The sequence below is a fragment of the Pseudophryne corroboree genome, chromosome 2, assembly GCF_028390025.1.
Source record: "Pseudophryne corroboree isolate aPseCor3 chromosome 2, aPseCor3.hap2, whole genome shotgun sequence".
NCBI lineage: Eukaryota > Metazoa > Chordata > Amphibia > Anura > Myobatrachidae > Pseudophryne > Pseudophryne corroboree.
Window position 1 is genome coordinate 658,288,197 of NC_086445.1, and position 21,089 is coordinate 658,309,285.

Here is a 21,089-nt window from a genome sequence, read left to right on the forward strand (position 1 = left end):
TGCCCAATAAGGGACATAAAGGGCAGCACTGCAATAGGAGCAAGACAAAGGGAATACCCTCTTGAGGGGGGGGGGCAGTAATCCTATATATAATTACAGCCCTCATAGTGCAGCACAGTCAGAGGAGCAAGAGGAAAAAGGACCATAATACAGCCAGAACAGCGAGGACCAGGAAGGTAAATTCAGGAGCTTTATGTGATTTACATGGTTTTCACTTAATAATACTCCCTACACAGCGATGGGAACTGAGGAGGAACTTTGATAAAGGGCTGTAAGTGCGTATGGATGAGAGGCTATAGGGATGCGCAGCACTGCCCAGCCAGGTGAACCCGGAGATGTTGCATAGCTGGTACAGGGTATCGCTTTTGCACAAGTGCCGATAGACCGCAACTATACCCCTCTACCAGGATAAATATCCCCTCCAGTGACAGAGAAATTACCAAGATAAATATCCACTCAGTGGCAGTAGAGGGAGTCACCGCACCTTTCACCTTCCCTCTACCTATCGAACTCATCTCTGTCAGGAAAATAGGGAAGGTAGAGTGGAACTCTGGGGAAGCAACCGTAGTAAGTGATCAAACCCCTTGCCGTGGAATTGAGTGACACACCTAGGAGGAGAATATATATATATATATATATATATATATATATAATTCTAGACTGGTATTATCCACAGGATCCCATCATTGGCCAAGCGTGGCCCAACTATCATCACTGTACACTGGGCCCCAACGTGTTACCTCAATTACTCCACCTAGAGAGACACAGAGACTGGAGTAATTGATTAGCGATAGTATTACACTAGGTAATACAATAAGTCTTAAGACTAATTACCTTATCAATTTTTCTACCTAACCGGTTATGTTGATTTTTTGTAATGCATGCATGAGCAAGTGTTGGTAACGGTATAACATTTAAATAAAATGTAAATTCTGCTGTTGTGAAAATGCACTGTATTGCTGAACAATAAATACTTACCAGGACTACCGAACTCCGAACGAACACATCATTAAGGGATCTGGAAGTAACGAGAAAAACAAGCGGTGGTAAATATAGGTAATAAGTTATTATTGAGTAAAGTGTATTGATATATACCCTTTCTTGGCTTTCCCAAGCAAGCCTATAATATCCATAACGCTTGGGTGGAGGCACACATTGTCTACAGTGTAGTACAACCCCATTACCATTAGTGGCACTAATTTGGGAGGGGTTACATATGTCTAATGTGTTTTTGTGCTTTATATTCCTACTCACCATCCAGATGAGGGGAGTGTGGTTGCCATCGTGGTGGAGTGTCCAAAATTTGGCATGGTGGCTTGGAAGACACTATAGAAATTCTGCATTGTGGTGGAGACTCCTGTGGTTTTGAATGGACATCCGACCTTGGTCTCTTGGGTTGCCACATGTGGCCTATTTTTGTGGGGATCAGGAGGGCGAATCCTGCTTGCAAAGCATTGTGTTGAGGGGCCTAATCATAAAGCAAAAATTATTAGAGGACCATTCCTGACCAAACATAATGTGCTACAATGGACACTTTACCAGCTGCTGCTGCAGCAGCATCATCATCATCATCATCAGATGTTGTTGGACTGACTGGAGTTCGGGCACTTTTGGCTTTTTTCGACACTGTACAACAGGAGAAGATATTTGTGTAATGTTGTAATTGTCCTATACAGTTACTATGTTTTTTAGCCATTAATTTTAAAATTATTAGAAAACATTTTAGCTTGTGTGCGTGTAAATTTCAAAAAATTATAACAAATACAAAACAGCAGATGTGTCCGCCAGACCCACAGCCATTAGCAAAACAATAGTGGCAAATAGGCCATGTGCACTCATGAAAGTGCTATGCTTCACAAAAATGACATGACACAAACATGGACCAACATTCCAACTCGAAAAAACAAAGCACACACATATTGTGAAAGAATTTAACACAAAAAAATATGAAAGTATCTTTGTGTCAACCTGTGTGATGTGGCACAACAAACACACACTAGTCCAACATAACAACAAAACTAAGGAACAAATTGAATGCATGTATTAACCTGGCAAAGCCGGAAGTCAGTGATAAACCAGTGTTGTGTAAGGTGAGAAATGCAGCAGCCAAGACTCAACAACATGTGCATTTCATTTTTGGACAGATTAGATGGTGCTTGTATTACCTTGCACATGTCAGTGATTTATCATTTACTTATGCCTTCTCCAGCCTATTACAAATGACCCACTGTGTGTGATACCTTGCACCTGGCAATCTGGATCAAGATTCAGTGATTGTGTTAAATGTGATGAAGGGCAAGCTTGTTATTTGCAAATCAAAGGCCAACCAAAAGAACAAGTTAACACTCATAAAAAATATATATATATATTTAAGGATAATTACTCATACCGTACAATACTGTTATCTGTAAATTATGCATTTTGGATAGCCATCAACAATGCCAATGGTTTTGCAGCCATGTCGTCCAAGCAGCGAGTAAGGCCCTATGCCACATGAGACACATTACCCAAACCCAAAGTAATTAAAAAACTACACAGAGTACGTTTTAAAAAAACACATGCTCCCCATCCTGCCTGGGCCGATCTGAATCACGGACATTTGTTGCTGCCACAACTTCAGGAGGTATTAAGCTCCGCATGGGCTCCTCGTAGTCCAGATATCTGGCAATGAAGGGCTGACCCCCACCGGTCTGCCGAGCAGACTTCACCTCCTTGGCCATTTTGGAGTTCACACGGCGCTTTATATCATAGTACCACTTGAGGCACGTGTCCTCGGTCCGCTTGACCACCCCCTCACTGTTAACAGCAGCAAAAACTTTGGCCCACAACACAGTATTCTTCCGTGAAGACACCTTTGATGACTCAGGCCCAAATAGGTAACGCTGATATTTCATCAGCTCACGCACCACAGCCACATTCTCAGCATAACTAAACTTGACATTGCGGCCAGTCTTAGTAGTGGTGCGTGGCTGCGGAGCTGCTTCACTGTCACTATCACTAGAGGCTGCAGCATCAACCTCACCCACCTCCTCCATCTCACTAACCTCCACCTCACTCATATCCTCCACCTCACTCACCTTCCCCACCTAACTCAACTCCCCCCCCCACCTCTGAGTCAGACATAATTTGGACAAACAACAATTAACACTGAAAAATGAAAAGACAAACAACACACTCCTCCACTACATAACACACACACACACACACACACACACACACACACACACACACACACACACACACACAAACAAACACTGACAAGAGACTCGAAAAAAATAAGACAAGGACAAAAATGAAGACAAACCAAAAAAAAAACAAGACTACAAGAATGACAAGACTACTTTCAAACACAATACAACACTCAGAACTCGCCCAATAAACTCCAAAACCTCCAAACTACTCACCAACTCAACAGAACAACCTTTCTCCTCACCACTAACTAAACCTACGAGGTGAGGACGGTTTGGGGCGTATTTATTAGAGATGTGCACCGGAAATTTTTCGGGTTTTGTGTTTTGGTTTTAGGTTCGGTTCCGCGGCCGTGTTTTGGGTTCGAACGCGTTTTGGCAAAACCTCACCGAATTTTTTTTGTCGGATTCGGGTGTGTTTTGGATTCGGGTGTTTTTTTAAAAAACCCCATAAAAAACAGCTTAAATCATAGAATTTGGGGGTCATTTTGATCCCAAAGTATTATTAACCTCAATAACCATAATTTCCACTCATTTTCAGTCTATTCTGAACACCTCACACCTCACAATATTATTTTTAGTCCTAAAATTTGCACCGAGGTCGCTGGATGACTAAGCTCAGCGACCCAAGTGGCCGACACAAACACCTGGCCCATCTAGGAGTGGCACTGCAGTGTCACGCAGGATGGCCCTTCCAAAAAACACTCCCCAAACAGCACATGACGCAAAGAAAAAAAGAGGCGCAATGAGGTAGCTGTGTGACTAAGCTCAGCGACCCTAGTGGCCGACACAAACACCTGGCCCATCTAGGAGTGGCACTGCAGTGTCAGGCAGGATGGCCCTTCCAAAAAACACTCCCCAAACAGCACATGACGCAAAAAAAAAGAGGCGCAATGAGGTAGCTGTGTGAGTAAGCTCAGCGACCCTAGTGGCCGACACAAACACCTGGCCTATCTAGGAGTGGCACTGCAGTGTCACGCAGGATGGCCCTTCAAAAAAACACTCCCCAAACAGCACATGACGCAAAGAAAAAAAGAGGCGCAATGAGGTAGCTGTGTGACTAAGCTCAGCGACCAAAGAGGCCGACACAAACACCTGGCCCATCTAGGAGTGGCACTGCAGTGTCAGGCAGGATGGCCCTTCCAAAAAATACTCCCCAAACAGCACATGACGCAAAGAAGAAAAAAAAGAGGCGCAATGAGGTAGCTGTGTGACTAAGCTCAGCGACCCTAGTGGCCGACACAAACACCTGGCCCATCTAGGAGTGGCACTGCAGTGTCAGGCAGGATGGCCCTTCCAAAAAACACTCCCCAAACAGCACATGACGCAAAGAAAAAAAGAGGCGCAATGAGGTAGCTGTGTGAGTAAGCTCAGCGACCCTAGTGGCCGACACAAACACCTGGCCCATCTAGGAGTGGCACTGCAGTGTCACGCAGGATGGCCCTTCAAAAAAACACTCCCCAAACAGCACATGACGCAAAGAAAAAAAGAGGCGCAATGAGGTAGCTGTGTGAGTAAGCTAAGCGACCCTAGTGGCCGACACAAACACCTGGCCCATCTAGGAGTGGCACTGCAGTGTCACGCAGGATGGCCCTTCCAAAAAACACTCCCCAAACAGCACATGACGCAAAGAAAAAAAGAGGCGCAATGAGGTAGCTGTGTGAGTAAGCTAAGCGACCCTAGTGGCCGACACAAACACCTGGCCCATCTAGGAGTGGCGGTGATGCAGACTGCCCTGCATCACCGCCAGCGGGTGGGCTCGGAGTTCATAGCCTTTTCCTCGCACCCCCAGTTGCGGGAGAATGTGAAGAAGGAGATGTTGACAGGTCGCGTTCCGCTTGACTTGACAATTTTCTCACCAGCAGTTCTTTGAACCCCTGCAGACTTGTGTCTGCCGGAAAGAGAGATCCAACGTAGGTTTTAAATCTAGGATCGAGCACGGTGGCCAAAATGTAGTGCTCTGATTTCAACAGATTGACCACACGTGAATCCTGGTTAAGCGAATTAAGGGCTCCATCCACAAGTCCCACATGCCTAGCGGAATCGCTCCGTGTTAGCTCCTCCTTCAATGTCTCCAGCTTCTTCTGCAAAAGCCTGATGAGGGGAATGACCTGACTCAGGCTGGCAGTGTCTGAACTGACTTCACGTGTGGCAAGTTCAAAGGGCAGCAGAACCTTGCACAACGTTGAAATCATTCTCCACTGCGCTTGAGACAGGTGCATTCCACCTCCTATATCGTACTCAATTGTATAGGCTTGAATGGCCTTTTGCTGCTCCTCCAACCTCTGAAGCATATAGAGGGTTGAATTCCACCTCGTTACCACTTCTTGCTTCAGATGATGGCAGGGCAGGTTCAGGCGTTTTTGGTGGTGCTCCAGTCTTCTGTACGTGGTGCCTGTACGCCGAAAGTGTCCCGCAATTCTTCTGGCCACCGACAGCATCTCTTGCACGCCCCTCTCGTTTTTTAAATAATTCTGCACCACCAAATTCAAGGTATGTGCAAAACATGGGACGTGCTGGAATTTGCCCATATTTAATGCACACACAATATTGCTGGCGTTGTCCGATGCCACAAATCCACAGGAGAGTCCAATTGGGGTAAGCCATTCTGCGATGATCTTCCTCAGTTGCCGTAAGAGGTTTTTAGCTGTGTGCGTATTCTGGAAAGCGGTGATACAAAGCGTAGCCTGCCTAGGAAAGAGTTGGCGTTTGCGAGATGCTGCTACTGGTGCCGCCGCTGCTTTTCTTGCGGCGGGAGTCCATACATCTACCCAGTGGGCTGTCACAGTCATATAGTCCTGACCCTGCCCTGCTCCACTTGTCCACATGTCCGTGGTTAAGTGGACATTGGGTACAACTGCATTTTTTAGGACACTGGTGAGTCTTTTTCTGACGTCCGTGTACATTCTTGGTATCGCCTGCCTAGAGAAATGGAACCTAGATGGTATTTGGTACCGCGGACACAGTACCTCAAACAAGTCTATAGTTGGCTCTGCAGTAATGATGGATACCGGAACCACGGTTCTCACCGCCCAGGATGCCAAGGCCTCAGTTATCCGCTTTGCAGCAGGATGACTGCTGTGATATTTCATCTTCCTCGCAAAGGACTGTTGGACAGTCAATTGCTTGGTGGAAGTAGTAAAAGTGGTCTTACGACTTCCCCTCTGGGATGACCATCGACTCCCAGCAGCAACAACAGCAGCGCCAGCAGCAGTAGGCGTTACACGCAAGGATGCATCGGAGGAATCCCAGGCAGGAGAGAACTCGTCAGAATTGCCAGTGACATGGCCTGCAGGACTATTGGCATTCCTGGGGAAGGAGGAAATTGACACTGAGGGAGTTGGTGGGGTGGTTTGCGTGAGCTTGGTTACAAGAGGAAGGGATTTACTGGTCAGTGGACTGCTTCCGCTGTCGCCCAAAGTTTTTGAACTTGTCACTGACTTATGATGAATGCGCTGCAGGTGACGTATAAGGGAGGATGTTCCGAGGTGGTTAACGTCCTTACCCCTACTTATTACAGCTTGACAAAGGCAACACACGGCTTGACAAATGTTGTCCGCATTTCTGTTGAAATACTTCCACACCGAAGAGCTGATTTTTTTGGTATTTTCACCAGGCATGTCAATGGCCCTATTCTTCCCACGGACAACAGGTGTCTCCCCGGGTGCCTGACTTAAACAAACCACCTCACCATCAGAATCCTTCTGGTCAATTTCCTCCCCAGCGCCAGCAACACCCATATCCTCCTCATCCTGGTGTACTTCAACACTGACATCTTCAATCTGACTATCAGGAACTGGACTGCGGGTGCTCCTTCCAGCACTTGCAGGGGGCGTGCAAATGGTGGAAGGCGCATGCTCTTCACGTCCAGTGTTGGGAAGGTCAGGCATCGCAAACGATACAATTGGACTCTCCTTGTGGATTTGTGATTTCGAAGAACGCACAGTTCTTTGCTGTGCTTTTGCCAGCTTGAGTCTTTTCATTTTTCTAGCGAGAGGCTGAGTGCTTCCATCCTCATGTGAAGCTGAACCACTAGCCATGAACATAGGCCAGGGCCTCAGCCGTTCCTTGCCACTCCGTGTGGTAAATGGCATATTGGCAAGTTTACGCTTCTCCTCCGACAATTTTATTTTAGATTTTTGAGTCCTTTTTTTACTGATATTTGGTGTTTTGGATTTTACATGCTCTGTACTATGACATTGGGCATCGGCCTTGGCAGACGACGTTGCTGGCATTTCATCGTCTCGGCCATGACTAGTGGCAGCAGCTTCAGCACGAGGTGGAAGTCGATCTTGATCTTTCCCTATTTTTGGAACCTCAACATTTTTTTTGTTCTCCATATTTTAATAGGCACAACTAAAAGGCACCTCAGGTAAACAATGGAGATGGATGGATACTAGTATACTTATGGATGACGAGCGACTGCCGACACAGAGGTAGCTACAGCCGTGGACTACCGTACTGTGTCTGCTGCTAATATAGACTGGATGATAATGAGATAAAATTAAAATATATATATATATATATCACACTAGTACTGCAGCCGGACAGGTATATATTATGTAATGACGGACCTTCTGGACACTGTCTGTCAGCACTGCAGACTCCTAAAGTAAGCTACTAGTATCAAGAAGATAGAAAAAAAAAAAACACGGGTAGGTGGTATACAATTATGGATGGACGAGCGACTGCCGACACAGAGGTAGCTACAGCCGTGGACTACCGTACTGTGTCTGCTGCTAATATAGACTGGATGATAATGAGATAAAATTAAAATATATATATATCACACTAGTACTGCAGCCGGACAGGTATATATATATTATGTAATGACGGACCTGCTGGACACTGTCTGCAGAATGCGTTTATAAAAACACCACACGACAAGTGTTTAACTTTTTCAGGCAGACAATCACAATATACTGGTGGTCAGCAGACAATCACAATATACTGGTGGTCAGTGGTCACTGGTCAGTCACACTGGCAGTGGCACTCTGGCAGCAAAAGTGTGCACTGTACTTAAAATATGTACTCCTGCTATAACTGCTCCCCAGTCTCCCCCACAATTAAGCTGTGTGAGCAGTGAGCACTCAGCACAGTCAGATAATGATATACAGTATTACATATGATGCAGCACACTTGGCTGAGCACAGATATGGTATGTGACTGTGTCACACTGTGTATCGTTTTTTTTTCAGGCAGAGAACGGATTAATTAAACTGGTGGTGGTCACTGGTCACTGGTCACACTATCAGCAAGTAGTACTCCGTCCTAAGCAGACAATCACAATATACTGGTGGTCAGTGTGGTCACTGGTCAGTCACACTGGCAGTGTGGCGCTCTGGCAGCAAAAGTGTGCACTGTACTTAAAATATATTATTTATGGACTCCTGCTCTAACTGCTCCCCAGTCTCCCCCACAATTAAGCTGTGTGAGCAGTGAGCACTCAGCACAGTCAGATAATGATATACAGTATTACATATGATGCAGCACACTGGGCTGAGCACAGATATGGTATGTGACTGTGTCACACTGTGTATCGTTTTTTTTCAGGCAGAGAACGGATTAATTAAACTGGTGGTGGTCACTGGTCACTGGTCACACTATCAGCAAGTAGTACTCCGTCCTAAGCAGACAATCACAATATACTGGTGGTCAGTGTGGTCACTGGTCAGTCACACTGGCAGTGTGGCACTCTGGCAGCAAAAGTGTGCACTGTACTTAAAATATATTATTTATGTACTCCTGCTCTAACTGCTCCCCAGTCTCCCCCACAATTAAGCTGTGTGAGCAGTGAGCACTCAGCACAGTCAGATAATGATATACAGTATTACATATGATGCAGCACACTGGGCTGAGCACAGATATGGTATGTGACTGTGTCACACTGTGTATCGTTTTTTTCAGGCAGAGAACGGATTAATTAAACTGGTGGTGGTCACTGGTCACTGGTCACACTATCAGCAAGTAGTACTCCGTCCTAAGCAGACAATCACAATATACTGGTGGTCAGTGTGGTCACTGGTCAGTCACACTGGCAGTGTGGCACTCTGGCAGCAAAAGTGTGCACTGTACTTAAAATATATTATTTATGTACTCCTGCTCTAACTGCTCCCCAGTCTCCCCCACAATTAAGCTGTGTGAGCAGTGAGCACTCAGCACAGTCAGATAATGATATACAGTATTACATATGATGCAGCACACTGGGCTGAGCACAGATATGGTATGTGACTGTGTCACACTGTGTATCGGATTAATTAAACTGGTGGTCAATGGTCACTGGTCACACTATCAGCAAGTAGTAGTACTCCAGTCCTAATATGCTCCCCAAAATTAGTAAATAGTGTCTCTAACTCTCTACTCTCTTCTCTATAAACGGAGAGGACGCCAGCCACGTCCTCTCCCTATCAATCTCAATGCACGTGTGAAAATGGCGGCTACGCGCGGCTCCTTATATAGAATCCGAGTCTCGCGATAGAATACGAGCCTCGCGAGAATCCGACAGCGGGATGATGACGTTCGGGCGCGCTCGGGTTAGCCGAGCAAGGCGGGAAGATCCGAGTCTGCCTCGGACCCGTGTAAAAAGCGTGAAGTTCGGGGGGGGTTCGGATTCCGAGAAACCGAACCCGCTCATCTCTAGTATTTATATGGTTGCGCACAGACACTCCTAAATCAGAAACCCAACCAATCACGGACGAAGGCCAAAATCAAAACTAAAATTGGAAATGCGGCCGTAGTTGGGAAAAATCCTGCCTCATTTAAAATAGTTCAAATCAGTGGGAAAAAAACACAATCTCCAACCGGAAAAGTGATTTGCAGCCGAAAATGCAAAAAAAAAAAAACAAAAAAAAAAAAACGATCAACATCGCCATCGGAAAATACGAAAACATAAAACTCTACACCATAGTAAATTAGTGTAGATGAATTCAAAAAGTTGCAGAAAAATACGTCCGATAACATTAAAAAAACTCCCTACAAATCGTCACAAACACGAATATTAGTAAATAAACCCATATCTATCTATCTATCTATCTATCTATCTATCTATCTATCCATCTATCTATCTAATGTGTAAAAAGGGGACACTGTCTGCCGTACTGTGTAAAAAGGGGACACTGTCTGCCGTACTGTGTAAAAAGGGGGACTCTGTCTGCCGTAATGTGTAAAAAAGGGGACACTGTCTGCCATAATGTGTAAAAAGGGGACGTTGTCTGCCATAATGTGTAAAAAGGGGACATTGTCTGCCATAATGTGTAAAAAGGGGGACTCTGCCATAATGTGTAAAGAGAAGACGCTGTCTGCCGTACTGTGTAAAAAGGGGACAGTGTCTGCCATAATATGTAAAAAGGGGATGCTGTCTGCTGTAATGTGTAAAAAGGGGATGCTTTCTGCTGTAATGTGTAAAAAGGGGATGCTGTCTGCTGTAATGTGTAAAAAGGGGATGCTGTCTGCTGTAATGTGTAAAAAGGGGACGCTGTCTGCCGTAATGTGTAAAAAGGGGAATCTGTCCGCCATAATGTGTAAAAGGGGTTCTACCTGGTGTAGTGGCGCTACTGTGCTGCGTAATTTGGATAATGGAGACAACTATGCACCGTAATATGAATTGGTATTATTTTGTGGCCATACCCCTTCCCAATGAAGCCACACCCCTATATTTTTTGTGCACGCCTACGGCGCGCACTGCCCCTATTTTACATAAAGGGGGGGCGCCAATGCCATATCTTGCACACAGCGCTAAAATGTTTAGTTATGGCACTGGTGGCGGGCATTGGGGGCCGGCGTAGCGGGTGTGTTTGCGAAAGGGGTTCAGAGCATTTTTTGGGTGGCTACGTGACATCACATGCGCCCACTGCAACCCCAAAATTGTCAGTGCATCGCCTGTATACGCAGCCTAGCTACGTCTGCAAGGGGTCATCCTTAGTTTCTGCTTCAGCGATGGGATCTCAATTATTTTGGACGGCCCCCAGCATGCTACAGAAATGATTGCAGATTCTGCTCTTTAGCAGAATATGCAAACCAACCTGAATAGGCTACTATGTCACTACTATTGCCATCGCATTCAGTGATATACAGGAATTATAATTTACAAGTAAAACTAGTACAAAAACATTACTAAGGATTCCGTGTGGTGTGATATGGGAGGAGGTCCATGGTGGAGAACACCATGAGTTACCACACCGGGTGACACCAACCCTAGTGACGCCTCTGTATAATTGTATACACAAACAAGAGAAACCGCTGCACATTTAGATTACTCAGATAAAAGGGGGAGATTCAGACCTTATCGCTGGGCTGCAAACATTGCTGTCCTGCGTTTGGATAATCGCCACCTCCAGGGGGAGTGTAAATTCACCATGCAAGTGTGCGATCCCATGCGTACGTCGAGCTGCAAAAATCCACACCACACACTCCTGTCACTGTTGGGTGCAGGGCGCTGGGGGGGGGGGGGGGGGGGGCGCCCTGGGCAGCAATTAGTTTACCTTTTGGCACAATTAGCACATAATACAGTATATAACACTGTATATGTGCAAAAACCCCCGCCATTAACATTATAAAAAGCGGGAGAAGCCCGCCGCTGAGGGGGTAGGGCTATCTTCCTCAGCACACCAGCGCCATTTTCTCTTCACAGCTCCGCTGGAAGGACGCTCCCCAGGCTCTCCCCTGCAGTATCCATACAACAAGGGTAAAAAAGAGAGGGGGGGCACATAAATTTAGGCGCAAAATTATGTAAAATAGCAGCTATTGGGAAAAATCACTCAGTACAGTGTAAATCCCTGTGATATATAGCGCTGTGGTGTGTGCTGGCATACTCTCTCTCTGTCTCCCCAAAGGACTTGGTGGGGTCCTGTCCTCAGTCAAGAGCATTCCCTGTGTGTGTGCGGTGTGTCGGTATGGCTGTGTCGACATGTTTGATGAGGAGGCTTACGTGGAGGCGGAGCAGGAGCCGATAAGTGTGATGTTGCCCCCTACGGGGCCGACACCAGAGTGGATGGATATGGGGAAGGTATTAACCGACAGTGTCAATTCCTTACATAAAAGGTTCGATGACGTAACCGCTTTGGGACAGCCGGCATCTCAACCCGCGCCTGCCCAGGCGTCTCAGAGGCCATCAGGGGCTCAAAAATGCCCGCTACCTCAGATGGCAGACACAGATGTCGACACGGAGTCTGACTCCAGTGTAGACGAGGATGAGACAAATGTACAGTCCACAAGGGCCATCCGATGCATGATTACGGCAATGAAAAATGTGTTGCACATTTCTGACATTAACCCGGTTACCACTAAAAAGGGTATTATGTTTGGGGAGAAAAAGCAGCCAGTGACTTTCCCCCCATCTGATGAGTTAAATGAATTGTGTGAAGAAGCGTGGTGTTCCCCTGATAAGAAACTAGTGATTTCTAAAAAGTTACTGATGGCGAACCCTTTCCCGCCAACGGACAGGTTACGTTGGGAGACGTCCCCTAGGGTGGACAAGGCGCTCACACGCTTATCTAAAAGGGTGGCACTGCCGTCTCAGGATACGGCCGCCCTAAAGGAGCCTGCAGATAGAAAGCAGGAGGCTATCCTGAAGTCTGTATATACACACTCAGGTACTATACTGAGACCTGCAATAGCTTCAGCATGGATGTGTAGTGCTGCAGCAGCGTGGTCTGATACCCTGTCAGATAACATTGATACCCTCGACAGGGATACTATTTTGCTAACCATAGAGCATATAAAAGACGTCGTCTTATATATGAGGGATGCACAGAGGGACATATGCCGGCTGGCATCTAGAATTAATGCAATGTCCATTTCTGCCAGGAGAGTATTATGGACTCGGCAGTGGACAGGTGATGCTGATTCTAAAAGGCACATGGAGGTTTTGGTAAGAATGGTTTTGTAAGAACTGCGCTAATCAACTCCACTACCTGACAAACTGGTGGCTGCTGTGAACTGTAAGTGTACTACAAGACACTATATACAAAGAGGGCATATATCGGAATAAAAGTAGTTCAGCGCTCACCCTTATTTGTCTTGGCTGGGCCTGATCATATAAACCACACTTGTGTATAGGATTCTATCTCAGACAATAATTGTACATGAACCAATTTAATTCATAATCTCCATATTTTATTGATGTATATATGTATAGCATAGGTTAATTTGAAAAGAAAAAATTGATAGCTATATACCGGTATACGACTTACACACATATAACATATAGAACTAGACACACAAACAAGACAATACCCCGTGGGTACACTCAAAAGCGTTTTACCCCACTAGGTGGAGATTTTTCTCCAAAGAACCTTTTGGCAGTCTCTAAAAAGTCCCACTTGGATATCCAAAGTATTTCTTGAAATGGATATTGTTCCTGTACTTGTTGAAACCCCCATGGAGGTTTTGCCTTACAAGGGTGAGGAATTGTTTGGGGACGGTCTCTCGGACCTCGTATCCACAGCAACAGCTGGGAAGTCGACTTTTTTACCTCAGGTTCCCTCACAGCCTAAGAAAGCACCGTATTATCAAGTACAGTCCTTTCGGCCTCAGAAAGGCAAGCGGGTCAGAGGCGCATCCTTTCTGCCCAGAGGCAGGGGTAGAGGGAAAAAGCTGCACCAGACAGCCAGTTCCCAGGAACAAAAATCCTCCCCTGCTTCCACTAAGTCCACCGCATGACGCTGGGGCTCCACAGGTGGAGCCAGGTGCGGTGGGGGCGCGTCTCCGGCACTTCAGCGACCAGTGGGTTCGCTCACAGGTGGATCTCTGGGTTCTACAAGTGGTATCTCAGGGATACAAGCTGGAGTTCGAGGCGACTCCCCCTCGCAGTTACCTCAAATCAGCCTTGCCAGCTGCTCCCAGGGAAAGGGAGGTAGTACTGGCGGCTATTCACAAGCTGTACCTTCAGCAGGTGATAATCAAGGTTCCCCTCCTTCAACAGGGACGGGGTTACTATTCCACAATGTTTGTGGTACCGAAACCAGACGGTTCGGTGAGACCCATTCTAAATTTAAAATCCTTGAACACTTATGTAAGGAAGTTCAAGTTCAAGATGGAATCGCTCAGGGCGGTTATTGCAAGCCTGGAAGAGGGGGATTTTATGGTGTCGCTGGACATCAAGGATGCTTACCTGCATGTCCCCATTTACCCACCTCACCAGGAGTACCTCAGGTTTGTGGTACAGGACTGTCATTACCAATTCCAGACGTTGCCGTTTGTTCTGTCCACGGCACCGAGGGTATTAACCAAGGTAATGGCCGAAATGATGATACTCCTTCGAAAGAAGGGAGTTATAATTATCCTGTACTTAGACGATCTCCTTATAAAGGCGAGGTCCAAGGAGCAGTTGTTAGTCAGCGTAGCACTATCTCGGGAAGTGCTACAACAGCACAGCTGGATTCTGAATATCCCAAAGTCGCAGCTGTTTCCTACGACGCGTCTGCTGTTCTTGGGCATGATTCTGGACACAGAACAGAAGAAGGTGTTTCTCCCGGAGGAGAAGGCCCAGGAATTATCATCTCTGGTCAAGGACCTCCTGAAACCAAAACAGGTGTCGGTGCATCACTGCACGCGAGTCCTGGGAAAGATGGTAGCTTCTTACGAAGCAATTCCCTTCGGCAGGTTCCATGCAAGGATCTTTCAGTGGGATCTGTTAGACAAGTGGTCCGGATCGCATCTTCAGATGCATCGGTTGATCACCCTGTCCCCGAGGGCCAGGGTGTGTCTGCTGTGGTTTCTGCAGAGTGCTCATCTTCTCGAGGGCCGCAGATTCGGCATACAGGACTGGGTCCTGGTGACCACGGATGCAAGCCTCCGAGGTTGGGGGGCAGTCACTCAGGGAAGAAACTTCCAAGGACAGTGGTCGAGTCAGGAGACTTCCCTACACATATATATTCTGGAACTAAGGGCCATTTACAACGCCCTGAGTCAAGCAGAACCCCTGCTTCAAAACCAACCGGTGCTGATTCAGTCAGACAACATCACGGCGGTCGCCCATGTAAACCGCCAGGGCGGCACAAGAAGCAGGATGGCAATGGCAGAAGCCACAAGGATTCTTCGATGGGCGGAGAATCACGTGCTAGCACTGTCAGCAGTGTTCATTCCGGGAGTGGACAACTGGGAAGCAGACTTCCTCATCAGGCACGACCTCCACCCGGGAGAGTGGGGACTTCATCCAGAAGTCTTCAAGCTGATTGTAAATCGTTGGGAACGGCCACAGGTGGACATGATGGCGTCCCGCCTCAACAGAAAGCTAAAAAGATATTGCGCCAGGTCAAGGGACCCTCAGGCGATAGCTGTGGACGCTCTAGTGACACCGTGGTTGTACCAGTCGGTTTATGTGTTCCCTCCTCTTCCTCTCATACCCAAGGTACTGAGGATAATAAGAAAGAGAGGAGTAAGAACTATACTCATCGTTCCGGATTGGCCAAGAAGAACTTGGTACCCAGAACTACAAGAAATGATCTCAGAGGACTTATGGCCTCTGCCGCTCCGACAGGACCTGCTACAGCAGGGGCCCTGTCTGTTCCAAGACTTACCGCGGCTGCGTTTGACGGCATGGCGGTTGAACGCCGGATCCTAACGGAAAAGGGCATTCCAGATGAAGTCATTCCTACGCTGATAAAAGCTAGGAAGGATGTGACAGCAAAACATTATCACCGCATATGGCGGAAATATGTTGCTTGGTGTGAGGCCAGGAAGGCCCCAACAGAGGAATTCCAGCTGGGTTGATTTCTGCACTTCCTACAGTCAGGAGTGACTATGGGCCTAAAATTGGGATCCATTAAAGTCCAGATTTCGGCCCTGTCTATTTTCTTTCAAAAAGAACTGGCTTCACTGCCTGAAGTTCAGACGTTTGTTAAGGGAGTGCTGCATATTCAGCCCCCTTTTGTGCCTCCAGTGGCACCTTGGGATCTCAACGTTGTGTTGGATTTCCTGAAATCACATTGGTTTGAGCCACTTCAGACCGTGGAGTTGAAGTATCTCACGTGGAAGGTAGTCATGCTGTTGGCCTTGGCCTCAGCTAGGCGTGTGTCAGAATTGGCGGCTTTGTCATGTAAAAGCCCATATCTGATTTTCCATATGGACAGGGCAGAATTGAGGACTCGTCCCCAATTTCTCCCAAAGGTGGTATCAGCGTTTCATTTGAACCAACCTATTGTGGTGCCTGCGGCTACTCGGGACTTGGAGGATTCCAAGTTGCTGGACGTAGTCCGGGCCCTGAAAATCTATGTTTCCAGGATGGCTAGAGTCAGAAAAACTGACTCGCTATTTATCCTGCATGCACCCAACAAGCTGGGTGCTCCTGCTTCAAAGCAGACTATTGCTCGCTGGATCTGTAGCACGATTCAACTTGCACATTCTGCGGCTGGACTGCCGCATCCTAAATCAGTAAAAGCCCATTCCACGAGGAAGGTGGGCTCTTCTTGGGCGGCTGCCCGAGGGGTCTCGGCTTTACAACTTTGCCGAGCTGCTACTTGGTCGGGTTCAAACACTTTTGCAAAATTCTACAAGTTTGATACCCTGGCTGAGGAGGACCTTGAGTTTGCTCATTCGGTGCTGCAGAGTCATCCGCACTCTCCCGCCCGTTTGGGAGCTTTGGTATAATCCCCATGGTCCTTACGGAGTACCCAGCATCCACTAGGACGTCAGAGAAAATAAGAATTTACTCACTGATAATTCTATTTCTCGTAGTCCGTAGTGGATGCTGGGAGCCTGTCCCAAGTGCGGACTCTCTGCAATACATGTATATAGTTATTGCTTAACTAAAGGGTTATTGTGTTATGAGCCATCTGTTGAATGAGGCTAAGTTGTTGTTCATACTGTTAACTAGAGATGAGCGGGTTCGGTTCCTCGGAATCCGAACCCGCCCGAACTTCAGCTTTTTTTACACGGATCCGAGCGACTCGGATCTTCCCGCCTTGCTCGGTTAACCCGAGCGCGCCCGAACGTCATCATGACGCTGTCGGATTATCGCGAGGCTCGGATTCTATCGCGAGACTCGGATTCTATATAAGGAGCCGCGCGTCGCCGCCATTTTCACACGTGCATTGAGATTGATAGGGAGAGGACGTGGCTGGCGTCCTCTCCATTTAGATTAGAAGAGAGAGAGTGAGATTGAGACAGAGACACTTGATTTACTGGAGCTTAGGAGTACTAGAGAGTGCAGAGTTTACTAGTGACTGACCACTGACCAGTGACCACCAGTGCAGTTTTATTTAATATAATCCGTTCTCTGCCTGAAAAAAAACGATACACAGTGACTCAGTCACATACCATATCTGTGCTCAGCCCAGTGTGCTGCATCATCTATGTATAATATCTGACTGTGCTCACACAGCTTAATTGTGGGGGAGACTGGGGAGCAGTTATAGGTTATAGCAGGAGCCAGGAGTACATATTATTAAAATTAAACAGTGCACACTTTTGCTGCAGGAGTGCCACTGCCAGTGTGACTGACCAGTGACCTGACCACACTGACCACCAGTATAGTATACTATATTGTGATTGCCTGAAAAAGTTAAACACTCGTCGTGTGACTTGTGTGGTGTTTTTTTATTCTATAAAAAACTCATTCTGCTGACAGAATGTCCAGCAGGTCCGTCATTATATAATATATACCTGTCCGGCTGCAGTAGTGATATATATATATTTTTTATATCATTATTTATCATCCAGTCGCAGCAGACACAGTACGGTAGTTCACGGCTGTAGCTACCTGTGTGTCGGCACTCGGCAGTCCATCCATAATTGTATACCACCTACCCGTGGTTTTTTTTTTCTTTCTTCTTTATACATACTACATCTCATTATCATCCAGTCTATATTAGCAGCAGACACAGTACAGTACGGTAGTCCACGGCTGTAGCTACCTCTGTGTCGGCACTCGGCAGTCCATCCATAATTGTATACCACCTACCCGTGGTTTTTTTTTTCTTCTTTATACATACTACATCTCATTATCATCCAGTCTCTATTAGCAGCAGACACAGTACAGTACGGTAGTCCACGGCTGTAGCTACCTCTGTGTCGGCACTCGGCAGTCCATCCATAATTGTATACCACCTACCCGTGGTTTTTTTTTCTTTCTTCTTTATACATACTACATCTCATTATCAACCAGTCTATATTAGCAGCAGACACAGTACAGTACGGTAGTCCACGGCTGTAGCTACCTCTGTGTCGGCACTCGGCAGTCCGTCCATAATTGTATACCACCTACCCGTGGTTTTTTTTTCTTTCTTATTTATACATACTACACCTCATTATCATCCAGTCTATATTAGCAGCAGACACAGTACAGTATGGTAGTCCACGGCTGTAGCTACCTCTGTGTCGGCACTCGGCAGTCCATCCATAATTGTATACCACCTACCCGTGGTTTTTTTTTCTTCTTTATACATACTACATCTCATTATCATCCAGTCTATATTAGCAGCAGACACAGTACAGTACGGTAGTCCATGGCTGTAGCTACCTCTGTGTCGGCACTCGGCAGTCCATCCATAATTGTATACCACCTACCCGTGGATTTTTTTTCTTTCTTCTTTATACATACTACATCTCATTATCATCCAGTCTATATTAGCAGCAGACAGTACAGTACGGTAGTCCACGGCTGTAGCTACCTCTGTGTCGGCACTCGGCAGTCCGTCCATAATTGTATACCACCTACCCGTGGTTTTTTTTTCTTTCTTCTTTATACATACTACATCTCATTATCATCCAGTCTATATTAGCAGCAGACACAGTACAGTACGGTAGTCCACGGCTGTAGCTACCTCTGTGTCGGCACTCGGCAGTCCATCCATAATTGTATACCACCTACCCGTGGTTTTTTTTTTCTTCTTTATACATACTACATCTCAATATCATCCAGTCTATATTAGCAGCAGACACAGTACAGTACGGTAGTCCACGGCTGTAGCTACCTCTGTGTCGGCACTCGGCAGTCCATCCATAATTGTATACTAGTATCCATCCATCTCCATTGTTTACCTGAGGTGCCTTTTAGTTGTGCCTATTAAAATATGGAGAACAAAAATGTTGAGGTTCCAAAATTAGGGAAAGATCAAGATCCACTTCCACCTCGTGCTGAAGCTGCTGCCACTAGTCATGGCCGAGACGATGAAATGCCAGCAACGTCGTCTGCCAAGGCCGATGCCCAATGTCATAGTACAGAGCATGTCAAATCCAAAACACCAAATATCAGTAAAAAAAGGACTCCAAAACCTAAAATAAAATTGTCGGAGGAGAAGCGTAAACTTGCCAATATGCCATTTACCACACGGAGTGGCAAGGAACGGCTGAGGCCCTGGCTTATGTTCATGGCTAGTGGTTCAGCTTCACATGAGGATGGAAGCACTCAGCCTCTCGCTAGAAAAATGAAAAGACTCAAGCTGGCAAAAGCACCGCAAAGAACTGTGCGTTCTTCGAAATCCCAAATCCACAAGGAGAGTCCAATTGTGTCGGTTGCGATGCCTGACCTTCCCAACACTGGACGTGAAGAGCATGCGCCTTCCACCATTTGCACGCCCCCTGCAAGTGCTGGAAGGAGCACCCGCAGTCCAGTTCCTGATAGTCAGATTGAAGATGTCAGTGTTGAAGTACACCAGGATGAGGAGGATATGGGTGTTGCTGGCGCTGGGGAGGAAATTGACCAGGAGGATTCTGATGGTGAGGTGGTTTGTTTAAGTCAGGCACCCGGGGAGACACCTGTTGTCCGTGGGAGGAATATGGCCACTGACATGCCTGGTGAAAATACCAAAAAAATCAGCTCTTCGGTGTGGAAGTATTTCAACAGAAATGCGGACAACAGGTGTCAAGCCGTGTGTTGCCTTTGTCAAGCTGTAATAAGTAGGGGTAAGGACGTTAACCACCTCGGAACATCCTCCCTTATACGTCACCTGCAGCGCATTCATAATAAGTCAGTGACAAGTTCAAAAACTTTGGGCGACAGCGGAAGCAGTTCACTGACCAGTAAATCCCTTCCTCTTGTAACCAAGCTCACGCGAACCACACCACCAACTCCCTCAGTGTCAATTTCCTCCTTCCCCAGGAATGCCAATAGTCCTGCAGGCCATGTCACTGGCAATTCTGACGAGTCCTCTCCTGCCTGGGATTCCTCCGATGCATCCTTGCGTGTAACGCCTACTGCTGCTGGCGCTGCTGTTGTTGCTGCTGGGAGTCGATGGTCATCCCAGAGGGGAAGTCGTAAGCCCACTTGTACTACTTCCAGTAAGCAATTGACTGTTCAACAGTCCTTTGCGAGGAAGATGAAATATCACAGCAGTCATCCTACTGCAAAGCGGATAACTGAGGCCTTGGCATCCTGGGTGGTGAGAAACGTGGTTCCGGTATCCATCACTACTGCAGAGCCAACTAGAGACTTGTTGGAGGTACTGTGTCCCCGGTACCAAATACCATCTAGGTTCCATTTCTCTAGGCAGGCGATACCGAAAATGTACAAAGACCTCAGAAAAAGAGTCACCAGTGTCCTAAAAAATGCAGCTGTACCCAATGTCCACTTAACCACGTACATGTGGACAAGTGGAGCAGGGCAGGGTCAGGACTATATGACTGTGACAGCCCACTGGGTAGATGTATGGACTCCCGCCGCAAGAACAGCAGCGGCGGCACCAGTAGCAGCATCTCGCAAACGCCAACTCTTTCCTAGGCAGGCTACGCTTTGTATCACCGGTTTCCAGAATACGCACACAGCTGAAAACCTCTTACGGCAACTGAGGAAGATCATCGCGGAACGGCTTACCCCAATTGGACTCTCCTGTGGATTTGTGGCATCGGACAACGCCAGCAATATTGTGTGTGCATTAAATATGGGCAAATTCCAGCACGTCCCATGTTTTGCACATACCTTGAATTTGGTGGTGCAGAATTTTTTAAAAAACGACAGGGGCATGC

The 21,089-nt window shown here is 46.9% G+C and overlaps 1 long non-coding RNA gene across 2 annotated transcripts in view; it reads right to left on the reverse strand.

Moving 5' to 3' along the window:
• The window catches only part of LOC135051055 (uncharacterized), a 206,139-nt gene that overhangs the window by 47,502 nt on the left and 137,548 nt on the right, over nucleotides 1-21,089 (reverse strand). The window contains exons 2-3 of one of the 2 annotated variants that reach the window (XR_010242015.1): nucleotides 1,255-1,468; nucleotides 979-1,018 (exon numbers count right to left, since the gene is read on the reverse strand). The exons of the other annotated variant lie outside the window; for it this stretch is intronic. This is a non-coding gene — a long non-coding RNA (uncharacterized LOC135051055). The remainder of the gene's footprint in view (nucleotides 1-978; nucleotides 1,019-1,254; nucleotides 1,469-21,089) is intronic. 2 annotated transcript variants of the gene reach the window in all.